This window comes from Oryctolagus cuniculus, chromosome 1 (assembly GCF_964237555.1).
Source record: "Oryctolagus cuniculus chromosome 1, mOryCun1.1, whole genome shotgun sequence".
NCBI lineage: Eukaryota > Metazoa > Chordata > Mammalia > Lagomorpha > Leporidae > Oryctolagus > Oryctolagus cuniculus.
Window position 1 is genome coordinate 186,000,716 of NC_091432.1, and position 15,733 is coordinate 186,016,448.

The 15,733-nt window shown below is 38.6% G+C and overlaps 1 non-coding gene across 1 annotated transcript; it reads right to left on the minus strand.

Annotated features, from left to right (window-relative positions):
• Positions 1 to 7,665: 7,665 nt before the first annotated feature.
• On the minus strand, positions 7,666 to 7,738 carry LOC127485148 (small nucleolar RNA Z17). The gene has a single exon (XR_007912322.1). It is a non-coding gene; the product is annotated as a small nucleolar RNA Z17 (small nucleolar RNA).
• Positions 7,739 to 15,733: the final 7,995 nt, after the last annotated feature.

Here is a 15,733-nt window from a genome sequence, read left to right on the forward strand (position 1 = left end):
ATCTATACTACAGACCAAATGGACCTAATTGATATTTACATAACCTTTTACCCCATAGTTGCAGAATACACGTCATTTTCATCAGTGCATGTATATTTCTCTGGGATAGACCATATGTTAGGCAATAAAACAGACCTCAGCAAAATCAAAATAATCAAAATCATACCATTCTTCTCTGACCACCAAAATGAAGCTGGAAATTAGCAACTCAAGAATTTTGAGAACATATGCAAACACATGAAGACTGATCAACATGCTCCTCAATGAACAGTGGGTCATAGAAGAATCAAGAGAGAAATAAAACACATATTCTGGAAATGAATGACAATAATACATCATATCAAAATTTATGGGATACACCAAAGCAGTGTTAAGAGGGAAGTTTATAGCAACTGGTGCTTATATGAAGAAATTGGAAAGCCACCAAACATGAGCTATCAATATATCTCAAGAACCTAGAACAATAACAATCCAAACCCCAAATTAGAATTAATGAAATAACTAAAATTTTGAGAATAAACAAAGTTGAAACCAAAAAACAATGCATAAGATCAGTGAAACGAAGATCTGTTTTTTTTTTAAATAAAGGAAACTGATATAATATTGGACCAGCTAACAAAAAAAAAAAAAGAGGGAAAAACCCAACTCAATATAATCATAAATGAAAAAGGAAATGTACCAACAGATATCACAGAATTAAAAAGAATCATCAGAAATTAGTACAAAGAGCTATATGCCAAAAAATTTGAAAATCTAGAAGAAATAAATAGATTCCAGGATACATACAATGTACCAAAATTGAGTCTTAGGAGTTCCAGAAGTCATAGAAAGACCAAATGGATTAGAAGGCCTATTTAGTGAAATAATTACAGAAAACTTCCTCAGTTTGGAGAAAGAGACATCCAAGTACAGGAAGCACATGTAACTCCTAATAAACATGACCAGAAAAGATCTTCACCACAACATATTGTAGTCAAACTTTCCATAGAAAAACAAAGATTCTAAAATGTGCACGAGAGAAACGCCAGACTAGTTTCAGAGGATCTCCAATTATACTCACAACTGACTTCTCATCAGAAACCTTACAGGCTAGGAGAGAATGCTGAGATATAGTCCAAGTCTTAAGAGAAAAAAGCTGTCAACTCAAAATACTGTACCCTGCAAAGCTCTCATTTATGAGTAAGTGTGAAATAAAGACCTTCCACAGCTCAGAGAAATTGAAAGAATTTGTCACCATTCTTCCAGCTTTACAAATGCTTAAGGATGTGCTACACACAGAAACATCATCATAACCATAAAAGAGTGTAAAGGCAGAAAATCTCCCACTAAAAGTATAAAATGAACCCCCCAAAAACAAAATTATTTATGGAAGAATGGCAGGGCCAAGTCATTACTTAACAATGGTACCATTGAATGTAAATGTCTTCAACTCTCCAGTTAAAAAATACAGACTGGCCAAATGGATTAAAAAACAAAATCCACTTATTTACTGCCTACAAGAAACACATCTTACCAATGAAGATACATGCAGAGTGAAATTGAGAGGATGGAAAGATATTCCATACTAAAGGAAAGCAAAAACAAGCATGTGTAGCCCTCCTAATATCAAACAAAAGAGACAGAGAAGGGCACTCATAATGATTAAGTGATCAACTCAACAGGAAGATGTGACTATAAGAAATATGTATGCACACAATTACAGAGTGCCTGGCTATTTAAAAGAGATGTTAATGGATCTGAAAAGAGAAAAGACTCTAACACAATAGTAATGGGGGACTTCAGTACCTTACTTTCAGCAATGGACAGATCAACCAGACAGAAAATCAACAAAGAAACAATACAGCTAATTGACACTATGGACCAAATAGAGCTAACTGATATCTATAGGATATTTCACCCCACTATGTAACGACCAAGGGATCAATTCAACAGGAAGATAGGACTATTGTAAAATATATATACCTAATTATAAGTCCCATGGCTATTTAAAAGGAGCATTAATGGATCTAAAGGGAGAGAGACTTGATTACAATAATATTGGGGGACTTCAACACTGCACTTTCAGCAATGGACAGATCAACCAGAAAGAAAATCAACAAACAACAGAGCTAATTGACACTATGCACCAAATGGACCTGATATTTACATAACCTTTCACCCCACAGTTGCAGAATACACATCCTTTTCATCAGTACATGGAACTTTTTATAGGGTAGACCATATGTTAGGCCATAAAGCAAGTCTTAGCAAATTAAAAAAAAAAAATGAAATCATACCGTGCATCTTCTCTGACCACAATGGAATGAAGCTGGAAATCAACAACTCAAGAATTTCTAGAACATATGTAAACACATTGAGACTGAACAATATGCTCCTGAATAAGCATTGGGTAATAGAAGAAATGAAAAGAGAAGTTAAAAAAAAACTCTGTAAACAAATGAAGTCAGCAAAATATATTGAAACTTACAGGATATAGCAAAAGAAACGTTTATAACAATTAGTGTCTACATCAAGTAATGTGAAAGGTACCAAATAAATGAGCTACCAATGCATGTTAAGGATCTAGAAAAAGAAAAAAAAAAAAAAAACACAAAATTAGTAGAATGCAAGAATTAGAGGATAAAGTTGAACCAAAAAAAGGAAATAAAAAGTGCAGTGAAATGAAGAGTTGTTTTTTTGAAAAAAAACAAAATTGATACACTATTTTCCCAACTAATCAAAAAGCAAAATAGAAAGAAGACCTAACTCAATAGAATCAGAGATGAAAAAAGAAATGTAACATGACACCACAGAAAGAAAAAGAATGATCAGGAATTAGTACAAAGAGCTGTGCCAACAAATTGGAAAACCTAGAAGAAATGAATAGATTCCTAAAAAGAATATACCAAAATTGAGTCATGAAGATATACAACACCTGAATAGACTAGATAGATTGAATCAGTAATAAAGACCCTCCCAACAAAGAAAAGCCCAGGACAAGATGGCTGCGTTGCTGAATTCTACCAGACATTTAAAGAACTAACTCTAATTCTTCTCAAGCTATTCATAAAAATTGAAAGGGAGGGAATCCTCCCAAACCCCTATGAAGCCTGCATCACCTTAATTCCTAAACCAGAAAAAGATACAAAAGAGAAAGATAATTATAGACCACTTTTCTGGATGAACACAGATGCAAAAATCCTCAACCAAATACTACTAAGCTAATCTAACAACACATCAGAGAGATCATTCACCCAAAAAAAGTGGGATTTTTCCTTAGTATGTAGAATGCCTCAACATTCACAAATCAATTATGTGACATATCACGTTAACAAACTGAAGAACAAAAACCATATAGTTATCTCAATTAGATGCAGAAAAAGCATTTGATAAAATACAACATCCTTTCATGATGAAAGCCTCAAGAAAACTGGATACAGAAGGAACATTCCTCAACACAATGTAATTTGTGACAAAGCCACAACCAGCCTCTTACTGAATGGGGAAAGTTGGAAACATCCCCTCTAAGATCCAGACCCAGAAAGGGATGCCCACTCTCATTATTACTATTTAATATAGTCCTGGAAGTTTTAGCCAGAGCAATTAGGCAAGAAAAATAATCAAAGGATTATAAAATGGAAAAGAGGAGTCAAACTATTCCTATTTGCAGATTATATAATTCTGTAAATAGGGGAACCAACAAACTCAACTGATAGACTATTGGAATTCATAAAAGAGTTTGGTAAAATGGCAGGATATAAAATTAGCACAAAAAAATCAATAGCCTTTGTATACACAGACAAAGCCTAAGCTGACAAAGAACTTCAATAATCAACCCCATTACAACAGCTACAAAAAATTAAATAGCTTGGAATGAATTTAACCAAGGATGTCAAAGATCTACATAATGAAAATTACAACAATGAAAAAATAGAAAACACAAGAAAATGGAAAACTCTTCTATGTTAATACATTGGAAGAATGAATATCATCAAATCCATAATTCTGAAAGCAATTTATAGATTCAATGCAATCCCACCAAAATACCAACCATGTTCTACTCAGATCTAGAAAAAGAATGATAAAATTCGTATGGAAGCACAAGAGACTCAAAATAGCTAAAGCAACTGTATATAACACAAAGCTTGGAAGCAACACAAAACCATATTTCAAATCATATTACCATATTACAAAGCAGTAATAATCAAAACTGCCTGATAATGGCACAAAAACAGACTTGTAGGCCAATGGAAAAGAATAGAAACTCCAGAATTCGATCCTCACATCTACGACCAACTTTATCTTGGACAATGAAGCTGAAATGAATCCCTGGAACAAGAACAGTCCCTTCAAAAATGGTGCTGGAAAAGCTTAAGCTCTATATGCAGAAGTATCAAATAAGACCCCTATCTTATACCCTACATAAAAATTCACTCAAAATGAATCAAAGATATAAATCTACACCCTGACAAGATCACATTATTAAAGAACTGTGGGGAAACTCTGCAAGACATTGGCATAGGCAAAGACTTCCTGGAAAAGACCCCAGAAGCATAGGCAATCAAAGCCCAAACTGACAAATGGGATTACATCAAGCTGATGTGATTCTGTACTGGAAAAGAAACACTCAGCAAACTGAAGGGGCAAGTGACAGAATTGGAGAAAACAGTTGCAAACCATGAAATCCATAAAGGATTAATATCTAGAATCTATAATGTGCTCAAGAAATTTAACAACAAAACATTCCAGTTAAGAAGTGGGCAAAGGGGGCCAGCGCTTTGGCGGATTAGGTTAATCATTCACCTGGAGTGCTGGCATCCCATATGGGCCCGGTTCTAATCCCGGCTGCTCCTCTTCCAATCCAGCTGTGCTGTGGCCTGGGAAAGCAGTACAAGATGCCCCAAGACATTGGACCCCTGCACCCACGTGGGAGACCAGGAGGAAGCACCTGGCTCCTGGGTTCGAATTGGTGAAGCTTCGACCATTGCAGCCACTGGGGAGTGAACCAACGGACGGAAGACCTTTCTGTTTCTCCCTCTCACTGTCTGTAACTCTACCTCTCAAATAAATAAATAAAATCTTTTACAAAAAAAGAAGTTGGCAAAGGACTTGAACAGGCATTTTTCAAGAAAGGAAATTCAAATAACAGACACATGAAAAAATGCCCAGGATCACAAGCCTTCAGGGAAATGCAAATCAAAACCAAAATGAGGTTTCACCTCATCCCATGCAGAAATCAGCAAATAACAAATGCTGCCAAGGATGTGGAGGAAAGGTAAACTGGTGCAATCATTGTGGAAGACAGAATTCAGGTAGCTCAGAAAGTTGAAAATAGATTTACCCTATGATCCAGCAATCCTACTCTGGGAATTTAACCAATCACAATGAAATCAGCAAATGAGAGAATTATCAGTATCCTTAATTCATAATAGCTAAGATATGGAATCAACCCAAATGTCCATGTACTGATGACTGGATAAAGAAATTATGGCATATATATAGCATGGGATACTACTCAGCAGTACAAAACAAAACGAAACATGAAATTTCTCTTTTTAACAAAATGGATGCAACTAGAAGCCATTATACTTAGTGAAATAAGCCAGTCCCAAAGAGACAAATATAAATTAAATATATTTCCTCTGATCTGTGGTAACTAATCTTAAAATGTAATGTTAAGTAATGATATTGAGATTTTAATATTCAAAGACTGTTTTCAGTTCTTGCATCTACTGTTGAGAAACAGTGTTTTTTTCTCATACTATTTGTTGAACTGTTTACTTAATGTAGGGTTAACCTTATCATCATTAAGCAAACTGAAAGTAGATCTTTGTGGAAATTAAGAGTGGTAATATGAGTGACAGAAGGAAGAAGTGTAGGGTGTGTATGGTAGGGAGGTTAGAGTGGGAAGAATCACTATGTTCCTAAATATCTGGATATGAAATGCATGAAATTTGTATATTTTAATAAAATTTTAAAAAGAAAACTAAAAACCTTCTCAGAGCAATATTTCGAAACATGATGCTTCAAACTGTGAACCACTAATCAGTACATAATGGAAAGTATTTAAAAATTTTCACTGGCACTTTTTATCAGTGAAAAAAATAGAAAAAATAGAATGGGAATAAAATGAAATATAATATAACACAATGAACTAAAATATTTAAAACATCTCGTTGATTAAAATACAGTTTTATAAAGCATTTGTATCACTTTAGATAACATGGCAGTAAGTAGACAATAGGTAGAGATAGATATTCATGGATACAGAGAGATGATAGATAATGATAGGTAGATAGATAGCTAAGGCTATGGTTTGGATGTGTCCCCCCAAATTCATAATATCAGAATCTTAATCCCCAGTGTAATACTTCTGGGAGTTTATAAGTCTTGAGGGCAGAGCCCTCGTGAGTGGATTAATGTGGTTATCATGGGAGTGGGCAGTTTATGAAAGTGATTCCACCCTGCTTGCTCTCTCTAGCACATACTCATTTGCCCCAGGCTTGATTTAATACAGCAAGAAGACCCTCATCAAATGCCAATTCTCTGTGATGAAACTTCTCAGCCTCTGTAAACAAATAACACAATTCCCTTATTACATACTCTCTCATGGATCTATGTATAGTGTAGTGTTTCTCTCTGGAGAACTGTAAGATAGGAAGGAAGAAAAGGGAGTGGGAGTGAGGGGTGGGGACAGGGCAGTGCAAAACTCAATCTGTGTATCCTACATGGGAGGCAGGGATCCAACTGCTTGAGCCATCACTGACCCCCAGGGTTTCCATTAATAGGAAATGCTGGCATCAGCAGCCAGATCCCAAACTCAAACCTAGATCCTATGATGTGGAATTGGTGGTTTTTTTTATTTGTTTGTTTTTGTTTTTGTTTTTGTTTTTTTTTTGGACAGGCAGTTAGACAGTGAGAGAGAGACAGAGAGAAAGGTCTTCCTTTTGTTGGTTCACCCCCCAAATGGCCACTACCACCAGCAATGGCCACTACCACCGGCACTGCGCTGATCCAAAGCCAGGAGCCAGGTTCTTCCTCCTGGTCTCCCATGCAAGTGCAGGGCCCAAGCACCTGGGCCATCCTCCACTGTCTTCCCGGGCTACAGCAGAGAGCTGGACTGGAAGAGGAGCAGCCAAGACAGAATCTGGCACCACAACTGGAACTAGAACCCAGGGTGCCAGCACCGCAGGCAGAGGATTAGCCGAGTGAGTCACGGCACCAGCCGGAAGTGGTTATTTTAACCACTAGGCAGAGCATCCACCTCAAAAAATGTAATTTTTGGTGGCCGACATTGTGGCATAGGAGTTTAAGTGTCTGCCTTGGATGTCAGCACTCCATATGGTTCCAATCCTGACTGCCCTACTTACTATTAAGCTCTTGGCTAATGTGCCTGGGAAAGCAGTGGAGGATGGCCTGAGTGCTTGGACCCCTTCACCCATGAGGCAGACCCAGAAGAAGCTCTGGCTCCTGGCTTTGATCAAGCCCAGCTCCAGCAGTTGTGACCATTTGGGGAGTGAACCAGCAGATGGAATCTCTCTTTTTTCTCTAACTCTGCCTTTGAAATAAAATAAATGTTTAAAAAATATTTAAAAAACACCAATCAAGGGCCCAGCTTAGACTTACTTAATCAGAAATGATGGAGTGGGTGCTAAGAAGTCTTTAATTTTTTTCTTTTTTTGTCTAGGTACATCAGACAATGAGGTAGCAGTCATTTTTTGTCTGACTTTGATTGCTGAACAGTGTCATCATGTGCAAAATGGCCATGATTTAATAAGTACTGCAGATTAATTATTTCATGCTGAAGTCTGAGAGTTGCAGAATGAGGGAAAGCAGTTCAAATAAGTACAAACAACTAAGCTAATACAGATATTGTTACTCTCTAAATTTAACTATTATCAAAAATTTCTTAATAGGGCAGGGCTTTTAGCTAGCAGCTAAGACACCCCCATCTCATGTTAGAGTGCCTGGCTTCCGTATCGCTCTTCCTGATAATATGACTTGTGTTGAGCTTCAGGCTCCAAGTTTTGGCCTGGACCCTGAATGTAAGGGGACATTTGAGGAGTGATCCAATGGATGGGAGCTTTCTTTTTCTCTCATATTTAAAGCAGATAAACTTAAACAAATTAAATATAAAAACTATTTAATACAATTATGTTGACTTCCCTTTCTAAGTCAAATGATAAAACATTTTTGTTTAATCATTTCAGGTATTGAAATATCTCCAGGCTCTAAGCTTGTGCTCAACCTTCTTCACTTAAATTTTGAATGCGAATGAAGCCATTCTAGATAACCAAGCCTAATGGAACTGTATAATATCTTCAGACTGACATCATGTTGACCTGGCAGGCCTAAGCATAAAATGTTATCTCTGGTTGGAAGATGAGGGAAAGAGGAAGTCCTGCCAGACTTTCAAACTTTTTGCCTGGAAGACTAATTTGTATTTCTACCAATAACTTAAATAGAATATTCAGGCTGAAACTCAACTGGAGTAAATACTTTGCATTTTAGCCTCAGAATCCTGATCATAGCAAGTTAACTGACCAACCACCTCGCAGTTGCCTATCTACAACGGTACTTCAAGAAGTTTGTGGAAAATAGACTTAAGAGATTATTTTGATGCCCAAAATAATGAAGCCCATGCATATAATTTGTATTTCAGGAAAACATATGGTATGAAAAATCTATACATGAATTTCACAATTTTTGTACCAGAATGTATTTTAACTTCTTTTTTCCATGAACTTTTTGAAGCAGAGATGTTCTCAAACTGCCTTTCTCTATAATCTATATTTCTGAATTTTTCATCTTGAATTCTAGAAACAAAACAAGATTTTGGTCAAATAGCAGTCTTTTCTGAAAGTTACCATAGCAACAGAATTACTCATTTAACTCTCTCTTCCCTGTTTTAAGGGTACTCAATTTATATTGAACTACTTATTTCATAGTTTAGCAGTTATAGATCAAAACTGCCACTTTTTTCTGTTATTTTTAAGAGACAAATCTCATTATTTTTCTGAAAAGATTTCTTACCATCTGCTATGATTTGTTCCCCAAGCCCATGCAGAAATTTAAATCCCAAAGTCAGGAGCTAATCGCATGAAAGAATGAGATGTAATCTTACTAGAGTGTTCCACAGTAGGACCCATGGTTGGGAAGTAGTTAGGATTAGAGCACTGGGATGGAACCCCCTCACAGTTCAATCCTGGTGACTTTCTAGAAAGAAGAGAAATTACACCCAGAGAGGCAAGGACTTGCATGTTCCCAGTCTCTTGCCATTATACCCTGTGCCACCTCAAATCTGCTAGTACAGATGTCATCATTAATTGGCTTACCTGATCTTTAACACTGGATCTCCAGTCCATGAGCAAAAATAAACATCTTTTCTTATAAAATTAGCCTGCTTCCAGTATTTCATTACAGTGATGATCAGCTGAAAAATATACCATCTGAATTTACAGTTGAATTTAAAATAAGTATATTGTTTATTATGTTATACAGAATTACTTCATGTTAATTTGAAATCACTAATATTTATTTGTATTTGTGAAGACCTATATAATCCCCATATAAAGTATAACTTGACTTGAAGCTGCTTCAGAGTATCCATTTATCATTTCTGGTTTTACATGAAATAAAAATAAATGTATGTTTTCTTGAGAGTTCTACAAATGTCTCCCAAGTTAGAAAACATTTAGACTAAAACTCTTGTCAGCTTTCAACATTGTTAAGGAAAAAACATAATCACCATGTAAGTAGAGGAGAGAGAAGTCGATGTTATTTCTATACTATTTTCAGCAGTAGGACAATATGAATACACGGCTACTTGTTTACATCTGCTCATCATACACAAAGGCTGGAGATTTTAATAACTGACATGGGGGTCATCCAAGTTTGCTAACTGGCCTTTCTCAAGTAATCCTCCTTGTATCTTCATGAAAGAAGCCACTACCAATGCCTCAGTTAAACAGTGTCAAGGAGCCATCACAGTCTGAGGGTAATGATATCTAGCTCCTATGGAATATGTAGATGCTGTCACAGAGAAATGAGGAGGGGTACTACATGTCTCATGGAGCAAAGCCAGTATGACTTAGGAATTGTGCAGAGAAATGTCATGGCAAATAAGACCCCAGCCCATTGGCATTGTCACATCATCTGAGTACTCTGTGTGAGTTATATAAGAGCACTTATGCTTTTGAGTCAGATCACAGGACACACAGACACAGTCATCATATATAGTAAATAGTAATGGCATGGAGTTTGATGGTGAGTCTTTAGCTATGGCAAAGAGGATACATTTTGGTTAGGTATCTTTACAAATTATTTAAGGAAGGTGCCCAGACCAAAGTTTGTTGTAATATATCCATAGGAGAGGCCCCTTCATGCATATGAAAGGATGTTTTATTTAGTTTGATAAAAGCCAGAGGAGCCCACAAGTTTCCAGCAGAAATCAGAGAATTTCCTCTGGGGAGGACATTTACTGGTTGACTTGTCATTAAGTCACTCACTGCAAAGCTCAGGGTGCTCTGTATGCCTTCCCTATTAATAATAACATCAGTCAGAGTTGTGCATGGGTCCTTATCATGGTATGCTTAGAAACTGTGGCACGCCGGCGCCGTGGCTCAATAGGCTAATCCTCCACCTTGCGGCGCCGGCACACCGGGTTCTAGTCCCGGTTGGGGCGCCGGATTCTGTCCCGGTTGCCCCTCTTCCAGGCCAGCTCTCTGCTATGGCCAGGGAGTGCAGTGGAGGATGGCCCAGGTGCTTGGGCCCTGCACCCCATGGGAGACCAGGAAAAGCACCTGGCTCCTGGCTCCTGCCAGGATCAGCGCGGTGCGCCGGCTGCAGCGGCGGCCATTGGAGGGTGAACCAACGGCAAAAGGAAGACCTTTCTCTCTCTGTCTCTCTCTCTCACTGTCCACTCTGCCTGTCAAAAAAAAAAAAAAAAAAAAAAAAAAAGAAACTGTGGCACAGCCAGTTACAAGGATGGTCCACAAAACCAGTAACTGTATCAGGGTTTTCAAAAGTGGCATAACTTTTTGGAAAATACCCCAGAAGCACAGGCAGTCAAAGCCAAAATTAACATTTGGGATTGCATCAAATTGAGAAGTTTCTGCCTGCAAAAGAAACTGTCAGAAAAGCGAAGAGACAACCGACAGAATGGGAAAATATATTTGCAAACTATGCAACTGATAAAGGGTTGATAACCAGAATCTACAAAGAAATCAAGAAACTCCACAACATCAAAATAAACAACCCACTTAAGAGATGGGCCAAGGACCTCAATAGACATCTTTCAAAAGAGGAAATCCAAATGGCCAACAGGCACATGAAAAAATGTTCAGGATCACTAGCAATCAGGGAAATGCAAATCAAAACCACAATGAGGTACCACCTCACCCCAGTTAAAATGGCTCACATTCAGAAATCTACCAACAACAGATGCTGGAGAGGATGTGGGGAAAAAGGGACACTAACCCACTGTTGGTGGGAATGCAAACTGGTCAAGCCACTATGGAAGTCAGTCTGGGGATTCCTCAGAAACCTGAATATAACCCTACCATTCAACCCAGCCATCCCACTCCTTGGAATTTACCCAAAGGAAATGAAATTGGCAAACAAACAAGCTGTCTGCACCTTAATGTTTATTGCAGCTCAATTCACAATAGCTAAGACCTGGAACCAACCCAAATGCCCATCAACCGTAGACTGGATAAAGAAATTATGGGACATGTACTCTATAGAATACTATAGAGCAGTCAAAACAACGAAACCCGGTCATTTGCAACAAGATGGAGGAATCTGGAACACATCATGCTGAGTGAATTAAGCCAGTCCCAAAGGGAAAAAGATCATATGTTTTCCCTGATCAGCGACACCTAACTGAGCACCAAAGAGGAAACTTGTTGAAGTGAAATGGACACTATGAGAAACAGTGACTTGATCAGCTCTTGTCCTGACGGTTGATGTACAATGTAATACTTTATCCATTTTAGTATTTTTTTGTTCTAGTACCATTGGTTGAACTCTGTAATTAACACACAAATTATTCTTAGGTGTTTAAATTTTAACTGAAAAGTGATGCCTCTTAGGAATTTGGACAACATTATGCTGAGTGAAATAAGCCAATCCCAAAGGGTCAAATACCACTTGGTCTCCTTGATAGGTGACAACTAACTGAGCACCAAAAAGGAAACCTGTTAAAGTGAAATGAACGCTATGAGAAATGGTGACTTGATCAGCCCTCACCCTGACTGTTGATGAGCAACTTGATATGTTATCCCTCTTAGTATTTTTTTGGTTTGTTCTACTTAATACTTTTGGTTGAATACTGTAATCAATACACAATTCTTCTTAAGTGCTGAAACTTAAGTGAAAAGTGATCGCTGTTAAATATAAGAGTGGGAATAAGAGAGGGAAGAGATGTGCAATTCGGGACATGCTCAAACTGACTTACCTCAAACGGTAGATTTAGAAACATACCAGGGGATTCCAATTCAATCCCATCAAAGTGACATGTACCAATGCCATCTCACTAGTCCCAGTGATCAATTTCTGGTCACAATTGATCATAATGATAGGACTAAGAACCAAAGGGATCACATAAACAAGAATAGTGCAAATACTAGCTGATAGAATAAAAAAGGGATAGAATGATCCAACATGGGAAGTGAGATACACAGCAGACCCATAGAATGGCAGATGTCCTAAACAGCACTCTGGCCTCAGAATCAGCCCTTAAGGCATGAGGATCCAGCTGAAATGCCCATGAGAGTATTTCAGGCATGGAAAGCCAAGACACTCTGGGGAAAAAAAAAAAAAAAAAAAAAACTAAATGAAAGATCTCCGCGAGTGAGATCCCAGCAGAAAGAACGGGTCATCAAAGAAGGAGGTACCTTTCTCTGAAGGGAGGAGAGAACTTCCACTTTGACCATGGCCTTGTCTAAATATGATCAGAGTCAGTGAACTCAGGGGGCTTCCATAGCCTTGGCAGCTCATGACAAGAGCCTGGGGTGATTACTGATGCCATAAACAAGAGTGTCAATTTGTTAAGTCAACAACAGGAGTCACTGTGCACTTACTCCTCATGTAGGATCTTTGTCCTTAGTGTGCTGTACATTGAGATTTAATGCTATAACTAGTACTCAAACAGTATTTTTCACTTTATGTTTCTGTGTGGGAGAAAACTGTTGAAATCTTTACTTAATGTATGCTAAACTGATCTTCTGTATATAAAGAGAATCGAAAATGAATCTTGATGTGAATGGAAGGGGAGAGGGAGTGGGAAAGGGGAGGGTTGCGGGTGGGAGGGATGTTATGGGGAGGAAGCCATTGTAATCCATAAGCTGTACTTTGGAAATTTATATTCATTAAATAAAAGTTTAAAAAAATGAAAAAAAAAAGTGGCATAACTGACATGGCTTTATGGAAAGGAAAACAAGTGAGCACTAGGATAACGATAACTTGAAGGCCAAGAACATAAAAGGTAACCCAGAATTCCAGATGCCTGCACCTGAGTTGTAGTGTAGTGAACAGAGAAGTTACTTATCTGAAGGTGGGGTCTTCTGAAACAACGCTTGAGTCCTTGAGTGGCTTCCCAGGAGTAGTTGTTTCTATCCATGTTAGGCCTAATGTTGTCTTCTAGAGTTGGGTCTGTCAGGGCTTCAGAGGTTCAGCCTTTTACTTTGGTATTATGCATCCAGGCAGCACATCCTGAGACCTTTACTGCAGAGGAAGTAGAAAGATGAACAGTGAAAAGGGGTTCTCAGGATTCCGAGAGAAAAGAGTGGCTGGGGAGGGCTTTTACTAACACTAAGTATCCAGAATTAAATTTAAGAATTCCTAAAGTACTAGGCATTTTCCAGGTAATTGCTGCAGAGCTTGTTGGAATTTAGCCAACTCTACTACCAATTTTGTAAGGTTAATTGTTTCTTGGTCTATCACTAGATCATTAATGAGAAAAAGTCTCCCATGCAATTTCTCAAAAGGGCTTGGGCTTAAATCCAAAGGAGTGTTTCTAACATGTGTTAGTGCTATGGGTAGCAGATTTACCTAGGGGAGATGAGTCTCCTGAGATAACTTCCTTAGGTGTCATTTAAAGATTTCATTAGTCTTTTCTATTTTCCCTGAGGATTGGAGCCTCAATGCACAATGGAGATGGTATTAGATGCCTAGAGCTTTGGAGACTCCTTGTATGACTGCTGCTTTAAATGAATGGCCATAGTCACTCTATAGACACCTTGGAAGTAGAAATATTGGGATAATTTCTGAACGAATTTTGGTTACTTCCATTGTCTTTTCAGTTTGGCAGGCAAACAACTCCACAGAGCTGGTAAAGGTATCTACCCAGAGTAGCAGTTATTGGGCATTCCTGGCCTTTGGCATATGAGTGAAATCCAACTGCCAATCCTCTCCTGGTTAGCTTCCCTTCCTCTGTATTCCGAGAAGTGGAGTTTATGATTCCTAGGCTTGTTTTTGAGGCATACTTCACAAGCTCCTACAACCTGCTTGACTGTCTTTTGGAAACCTTTTCCAATAACTAGCAGTTGGGCCATTTGTAAGGTCTTATCTCACCCTAGGTGGAAGGCTTTATGGAGGGCTTTGAGAACCTTCCACTGGCATGAAGAAAGGAGATGAATTTGTTCCTCCTCAAATTGGAGCTATCCATTGTGCTGAAGACTATCCTTGAGTAAGTGCCCATTGGGTCTCCTTAGGTATACACTGGGGTTTAACCTCTGGTGGCAGTACTTCCCAGACTAGAGGAGCCTCTGTGGTTTCAAAGGGAAGAGTTTCCATGCTGCTGATTTGGCAGCCTAATTGGTTTCCCTCCACTATCACATCTGGCTCTTTCTGATATCCCTTGCAAGACTGTCACTTCATGGGGAAGGAGCACTGAGGACAACAAATGGTCTATTTTCTGGTGGTACTTATTAGAGATTCTACTGGCAGTGAGAAAGTGCCTCTCTTTCAGAATTGTTGCATGAGCATGGAGGACCAAGTATTTACACCGTGTCTCTGTGTGTGTGTGTGAGTGTGAGTGTGTGTGTGTAAGCTCTATCTTTGCTCAGTTCAAGGGCCCTGATTAAGGCTAACAGTTCAGTCAGCTGGGCACTTATACCAGTGGACAAAGAGTAGTTCTCAACAGTTTCCATCATACATAGTCCAACAGAATCCATGTTCCATAAAGGAACTCCCATCTGTGAATAGAACCCAGTCTGGATTTTCCAGGGGAGTCTCATTAAGGTCCTCTCTGACTGCATAAGTCTTCAAGACTACCTGTTTACAGTCATGCTGGAGATTTTCCATTACCTCTGGAAGGAAAGTGGCAGGGTTAAGAGATGAGTATGTCTGTTCTCAATCTGAAATGCAGGGCCCTCCAGTAACAATGTTTGATATTTTATGACATGGTTATTTGGTAACCAGAGGATAACTTCTTAAAAAATAAGATGTATTTTATTTATTTGAAAGGCACATTTAGGGAGGGGAGGGAGAGGATTGGGGGGGAGAGAAAGAGAGAGAGAGAGAAAAAAAGTAATATCCAGTGCTCCTCAAATGACCTCTTTGGCCAGGGCTGGGTCAAACTGAAACCAGGAACCAGGAGCCTTCTCTGGGTCTCCCACCTATGTGCAGGGGCCCAGAGACTTGGGGCATCCTCCACTGCTTTCCCAGGCACATTATCAGGGAGCTAGATAGGAAGTAAGGCAGCCAGAACTTGAACAAGTGCCCATATGGGATACCAACATCTCAGGCAGAG